Source organism: Thamnophis sirtalis, unplaced genomic scaffold, assembly GCF_051295495.1.
Source record: "Thamnophis sirtalis isolate CommonGarterSnake01/CBP01778 unplaced genomic scaffold, rThaSir2_p1.2 scaffold_14, whole genome shotgun sequence".
Taxonomy (NCBI): Eukaryota; Metazoa; Chordata; class Lepidosauria; order Squamata; family Natricidae; genus Thamnophis; species Thamnophis sirtalis.
In genome coordinates, this window is record NW_028261394.1 from 42,173,125 (window position 1) to 42,180,726 (window position 7,602).

Genomic DNA, 7,602 nt, shown 5'->3' on the forward strand with positions numbered 1-7,602 from the left:
TTCTAGTTTCCATCCCATGGGTGATACAGGGGACCTGGCTCAGTTCTCATTTTACTGATGAACAAATTACATTTCCTGAGCCATGCCAGGTCTTTCATTTTTAGTTTTCGATTTTGGAGACGCCATTTTGCCTACCTGCAAGATTTAATGCTGGCAATCAAACTTTTTTTTTAATTGAAAATTTAAAAAAAAGGCTTTTACAAATATTTACCTCCCCTCCACACCTGAGCCCACCCCCCAACCTTCCCCCTCCCCTGACTTCCCAGAACAAATACAGGGTATAAATCTTGGTTCCACCACAAAACCGTGGACGACAAAATCGCGGTCGACGAAAGTGCGTATGTGACGTCATCACAGCGCGACGAAAAAGATCAAAAAATGTAAAAATAAAGCGAAAACCTTACCCTAACCCCCCTAAACCTAACCCTAAACCTAACCCTAAACCTAACCCTAAACCTAATCCTAAACCTAACCCTTAACCTAACCCTAACCCTAAACCTAAACCTAACCCTTAACCTAACGAAAAACCTAACGCTAACCCTTAACCTAACACTAAACATAACGCTAATGCTCTAAACCTAACCCTAACCCTTAACCTAACCCTAACCCTTAACCTAACCCTTACCTTTATGTGAATCGGCTTGCTGTAATTTAATTTTTATTTCAATTTTTCGATCTTTTTCGTCGTGTTGTGATGACGTCACATACACGATTTCGTCGACCGCGCTTTTGTGGAACGCGGTTTTGACGGGTCACGATAAATCTTTAACAAAGATGTTCTAAAATAAACTTAAAGAAAGTTAGTATCATCTTTCATTTGAGCTTTAACTCCTCTTTTGTTAGGCTAGCTCTAAACAGATTATATCATTCCTGCAATCAAACTTTTATAGTGGCAAATAAAAAGGCAGCACTGTGTCCCTCGTAGCTAGGAATTCTATTTTGCCCAGTAGGAGATGCATTATTTTCACAGATTCTAAAAATCAAATTTTAATTTCTGTTGAGCCAAATCCAAGAATGACACGTTATAGTTCTAAGCAGATTCCTTTATTGTTCCTCATTTTTTTTAAAAAAAATATATATTATAGGACTGTAATAACATGGCCTAAATAGATTGCATTTTTCGTGCTTCACACCTCCTTAGTTGACAAGTTGTTGCTGATAGTTTGCAACACAAATTTGGTTAATGCTGAGTCCTTCGGGATTGGGCAGCCTATAAATTTTATTAATAAATAAATAATAAATAACAGAGACAGGTAAATCATGTTATACGATCTCCCCATCCGAGGTTATGGCTGTTGTAGAATTTTAAATTGTTGTTTTTTTATTTTATTCTTTTGTATCCCCTCCCTTTTTTATTGTGAGCCGCCCTGAGTCTCTCGGGAATAGGGCGGCATACAAACTCAATAAATTGAATTGAATTGAATTGGTGCTTGCTAGAGCTGTCAATTAAAGAATAGCAATAGCAGTTAGGCTTATATACCGCTTCATAGGGCTTTCATAGCCCTCTCTAAGCGGTTTACAGAGTCAGCATATTGCCCCCACAGTCTGGGTCCTCATTTTACCCACCTCGGAAGGATGGAAGGCTGAGTCAACCTTGAGCCAGTGAGATTTGAACCGCTGAACTGCAGATAACAGTCAGCTGAAGTGGCCTGCAGTACTGCACCCTAACCACTGCGCCACCTCGGCTCTTGTCAATAAACTGTTGTCTGCCTTGTCAATAAACAAACTATATTAAATATGTCTACATATTTCACCTTCTCAACATCCTTTCACTAGCTAGAAACACACATGATATAAGTGTCTGCTCTATTTCATATTGGGAAAAAACAATTTGGGTAAAACTGCCTTCCCTTTCTGTTCTCCTTCTGCTCAATCCCTTAGCTTGCGGACATTGAAAAAGATATAATGAAAAATACTAGTCCAACCCCCTGCTCAGAGAGGAAATGTTACTCCATTCTGGATGTCCAGTGTCATCTTAAAAGCCTCCAATGATGGAGCCTCCATAACTTCTGAAGGCGAGCTGTTCCATGAGTTAACTGTTCTAACTGTCAAGGAAATTTCACTTTTGTTCTAAGTTGCTTCTCCCCTTGATTAGCTTCCATCCATGGTTTCTTCTGTGTTTCTCTTGGTTTTTCTTCTGGTGCTTTGGAGAACAAGTTGACCCCGCTCTTCTTTGTTAGATATTGGAACACTTCATGTCATGGCACCCCAGTCCTCCTTTTCATCAAGCTAAATCCAATTCTTGCAAACTGTTCTTCGTACGTTTCAGCCTCATCTTGATTGCTCTTCTCTGCATTTTCTGAGACTTTCTAGAATCTCAACATATTTTTTTTTTGGTCTTCCTACAACTGCTTTTGTTCATTTTTAATGAACAGCACCATCAGCTCCGGAAGCTGGCTTGTAAGTCCTGGAGTTCATTTCAAAGGAAGCAGAAGAAAGAGAAATTTTTCCAATATTTACCTGAGCCTTAAGAAATATCCCTCTGTAGATGATGTTTGCCTTAGAAGCTAGTCCACCTCTGAGGTCAATTTAAAAGGCAGAGAGGAAGTAGGGGAGATGTTTGCTTAACACCATGATGAACCTCTTCTTTGTGCCTTCTGCTTTTAAGTGCACCTCAATGGGGCTTTTGCCCCCAAAACGTTAAGTCCCAAATTTCAGTTGTAAACCTACAATAATGTATGCATTATTGCTAGTTGTGTTTTATCATCACACAATCTGAATGTTAAGCATTTCTTAGAGACATCTAGCAGTGGCTGACATACACATTTATAAAAGTCCAGGTGTTATATGTTGTGGTTAGTTGCGAAGTAATGTCCGACCCATCGCATCCCCATGGACCATGTTCCTCCAAGCCTTCCTGTCCTCTACCATCCTCTGGAGTCTATTTAAGCTCACGCCGTCTGCTTCGGTGACTCCATCCAGCCACCTCATTCTCTGTCATCCCCTTCTTCTTTTGCCCTCCATCGTTCCTAGCATGTGGCTCTTCTCCAGTGAATCCTTCCTTCTCATTAGGTGGCCAAAGTCTTTGAGTTTCCTCTTCAGGATCTGGCCTTCTAAAGAGCAGTCAGGGTTGATCTCCTCTAGGACTGACCGGTTGGATCACCTTGCAGTCCAAGGGACTCGCAGGAGTCTTCTCCAGCACCAGAGTTCAAAAGGCCTCCATTCTTTGGTGCTCAGCCTTTCTTACGGTCCAACCTTCACAGCCGCACAGGTGTAATATACAGTCTTTTAAAGATCAGCAAAGTAATAGTCAGTCTTAACTTTAAAAAATCAAGTTAGACAGAGATGAAGTACAAGGATGGTTTAACAGGATATTCAATTAAGATCAAAATTAAGATGGAGTTAGTTTCAACTGGTCCTAGGTTAAAATTGGGGGTCCTCTGTTTTAATTTTTAATTTTTTCAGATTAGTGGAAATCATCCCGGTTGTGAAACAGGTTTTCTTCCTGCCTCTATTTTTAAAGACTTTGAATCTGGTCTCTGCAAATCTGATCCTGCCTAGTTAGATCGGTTGTCCCTAACTTAATCATCTTGAGATCCCAGGGACCACAACTTTGCAGAATCCCTTTCTAACCAAACCCCACATTGGTTGCTTGTAAACCGAGTTTGGCAATCCTTCCCAAAAAAGGAGTTTCCCTAATTAATCAATACGGCTGCGCATATTATAGCCGAAGTACAAAAAAATCTACTTCTTTGTAGTAGACAACCTTTTTTTTCAGACGGCGTTCCAGAGAACGGCTGTTTTTTAAAAAAAAGGATAAAACAGCACATGCCGGCGTCATTTAGGAAAAAACTGTTTTGTTTTTACCCATGTGCAAATTGGTGCGAGTTTAACTCAATAGAGATTAATTGATTACTTAACCGGAGTTCGTATGATTAATCAAAATTAAGCGGGTTGCAGCGCTTCTATAAAACGCTAGCGGCTTGCCTAATTATGTAGCATGTGTTGTTTAAGTTCTTCAATGAAAGCCATTAATTGATTTATTTCACAGATGAATTAATGAACCCATGCAGCTTTGGTTATCTCCCTGAATAAATATTTGAAGATGTAATTGTTGGGAGAAGGGGGGGTTGGTCTGCAGAATATCAGCAGTGTTTCTCTCCCTCATTCCGATGTGATTGCTCTTTATGCAACTGAATGGAATTTGCAATTGCATCTCTAAAAAAAAAAATTGGATCTAGAATTCCTTTAGGACAAAGGATGGCAACAGGGAACAGAACATCTGCCGTTCTAAAACGCAGATAATGTTTCCTTTAAATATCTATCATTTTTCTCCTGGCCATTCAGTGTAAATTAAAAGTTAATCCAGTGTCAAAGGTCAACAAAAAGATTCTTCTCCCCCCCCCCCACAAAGCACAGGGCTGAATCCAAATTGAAATTGGGTTGGGTTCCCTCTTTTGTTCTAAGGCAGTGGGGGAAAAAATCAGGTTTTTTGGGGTGGGGGAATCAGGATTGACACTTTGGGTTGCAATATTTCCAAATGTCGAAAACAACCAGACAAGTTTTCATTGCGCTTATTGTACAGATGGTTCACGTTGCTGTTGGTGGACAACTACATTGGCATGTTGGCTTTGGGGCAGTTTGGCTGTATTTTTAATGATGTTTTAACAGTGATTTTTTTTCCCCGTTTGGTTTATTACTCATCATTTGCATGCTTTTGTCTGTTGTACAGCCCCTTGATCATCTTGCCTAGTTGGGAATGCAAGAATATATCGGATTGATAGACAGAAAGTCTCACTTTGCAGGATCAAAAGAATGCCTAGCAATATAGTTTGGGGCCATAAACACACATTCTCTCTCTCTCTCTCTCTCTCTCTCTCTCTCTCTCTCTCTCTCTCTCTCTCTCTCTCTCTCTCTCTCTCTCTCTCTCTCTCCCCCTCCCTCCCTCCCTCCCTCCCTCCCCCTCTCCCTCCCTCTCTCTCCCTCCCTCCCTCCCTCTCTCACTCACTCACTCTCTCTCTCTCTCACACACACACACACACACTCATTCACTCACACACACAGATTTGTATGCTGATGACAAAGCCTAGAACTTTCATCTCCTTGATATTATTGACTGTCACATCTACTGCCATCGATTTTGCAGACCTACAATTGTACAGTCTGCATTTTCTAATAGAGACCCTTCAAATTGTGGTCTGGCTTTATAGCTCTTGCCTCTCCCTTTGGCTTGCTTGCAGTTTCCTAGGGTTGCCATCTCTACAGTGGACTACCGTTGCGGGCAGAAACTTAACGATTTGGAGTTGGTGCCTGGTTGGAGTTCTCTGGTAGCCATGGCTGGAAACAAACAAACAAATGAATATTCCATAGAATCATGTCTCACCAAGAATGGGAGGGGATGAAGGAAGGAAGGAAGGAAGGAAGGAAGGAAGGAAGGAAGGAAGGAAGGAAAGAAAGAAAGAAAGAAAGAAGGGAGGAGATGGAGGGAGGGAAGGCAAGGAAGGGAGGCAGGCAGGAAAGCAGGAAGGAAGGAAGGAGGGAGGGAGGAAAAGAAGGGAGGGATGATGAAATGAAGGAAAATAAAGGGGAAGGAAGGAAAGGAGGGAATGGAGAAAAGGGAAGGAAGGGTGGCAGGCAGGCAGGAAGGAAGGAAGGAAGGAAGGAAGAAAGGAAAGGAGGGGATGGAGGCAGGCAGGCAGATGGGAGGAAAAGAAGGGAGGGATAATGGAAGGAAGGAAGGAAAGGAGGTGAGGGAGGGAGGGAAGGGAAAGAAGGGAGGCAGGAAGGAAGGAAGGAGGGAGGGAGGAAAAGAAGGGAGGGATGATGGAAGGAAGGAAAATAGGAAGGAAGGAAAGGAAGGAAGGAAAGGAGGGGAGAGAGGAAGGGAAGGAAGGGAGGCAGGAAGGAAAATAGGAAGGAAGGAAGGAAGGAAGGAAGGGAAGGAGGGGAAGGGAAGGCAAGACAAGTAGAAAATGTTTGCAGGTGTGGTGAGAATAGGATGAGCAATAGAAGGTGTGAAGAAAATAAAAGCAACATGCAAAATTTGGGGAAACGGAAGATCCAAAGGATGATTCACATTCCCACTTTAAATAATTAGACTGGGAGTTCCAGACCAACTCAGGTCAAAGGATAATCATTACGAGCATTCCTAATTTGCAAAAGACAATGGATGTGTGTTAATTTGGATTATATCCAAGAAAGAATCTCATACCCCGTCCCTGAAATCTCTTTTTTTTGCTCCTGCGCCCCTGCTCTGGAGACCAATTTTCCTGCTATCAAATATTCTTCAGCTGCTGCATTATAGTGAAAAATAGCTGGCGATAACTTTAGGGAATGGGGGCGGAGGGGGGGGGGGAGAGAGAAAGATAAAAAAAAACCTGCTGACTTGAAATCTGAACTCATGGCCCATCATTTATACTAATGAGCTCACTGGTGGGGAATTTGTAAAATGTTTCTTTTTTATATAATGTAAATAATTTCAAAGAGCCATAAGTCTGTTAAATCTGATAGGAGCAAGGGAAGGGAAAGAGAAGGGAGGGGGAGAAAGATGCCCAAGTGGGATCTATAAGGAAATGTTGCAAGGTAATGCACTGGATCTATAAGGAAATGTTGCAAGGTAATGCACTTGTAGTCCTAATTGCCCAAAGACTTTTACTGGATATTCACTCCCCTTCCTTCCTTCCTTCCTTCCTTCCTTCCTTCCTTCCTTCCTTCCTTCCTTCCTTCCTTCCACCTAAAGGAATTTCAAGGTGGCCATTGAATGGCCAATGGAATATTTTGTTGTTAGTTGCAAAGTTGTGTCCCACCCATCGCCATCACATGGACAATGTTCCTCCAGGCCTTCCTGTCCTCTACCATCCCCCAGAGTTCATTTAAGCTCACGCCGGCTGCTTCAGTGACTCCATCCAGCCACCTCATTCTCTGTCATCCCCTTCTTCTTTTGCCCTCCATCATTCCCAGCATGAGGCTCTTCTCCAGTGAGTCCTTCCTTCTCATTAAGTGGCCAAAGTATTGGAGTTTCCTCTTCAGGATCTGGCCTTCTAAAGAGCAGTCAGGGTTGATCTCCTCTAGGACTGACCGGTTGGATCACCTTGCAGTCCAAAGGACTCGCAGGAGTCTTCTCCAGCACCAGAGTTCAAAGACTCCATTCTTTGGTGCTCAGCCTTTCTTATGGTCCAACTTTCACAGCCATCCATTGCAACTATAAATTTGGACTTAAATGCATCTTGTGTGGTCCACAAATTGGAATAAAAACCTTTTTTTTAAAAAAAAAAAAGGGGGGGTATCATTTTCCTGATCAAGGACAGGTCAAAGCATGACTGTTTCCATCCCATAATCTCTCCAGCATTCAGGCAGTGTCGAGACTGTGGTTGTAAACCATTGAAGGCATCTCTGCCCTGCTTAAGGGCTTCCCCCCCCCTCTGCTTTCTAAATCAAATGCCACTGCATTGCAGGGACACACATTTCTATTAGCAAAATCCTCTTTCTTTTTGGATCTGTTTTTTCCCTCTTTGTCTGCCTACCTTCCCATTTGATTGACGGCTAAGCCCTCCGCAAATAACCCAGCATTTCGACGTGCCTGCAAATTCGTCATGAAATCAAAAGTGCCTTTGTTTTCATATCCATATGTAAGCACATTTTTTTCCCCTTTTCCACCCCCGT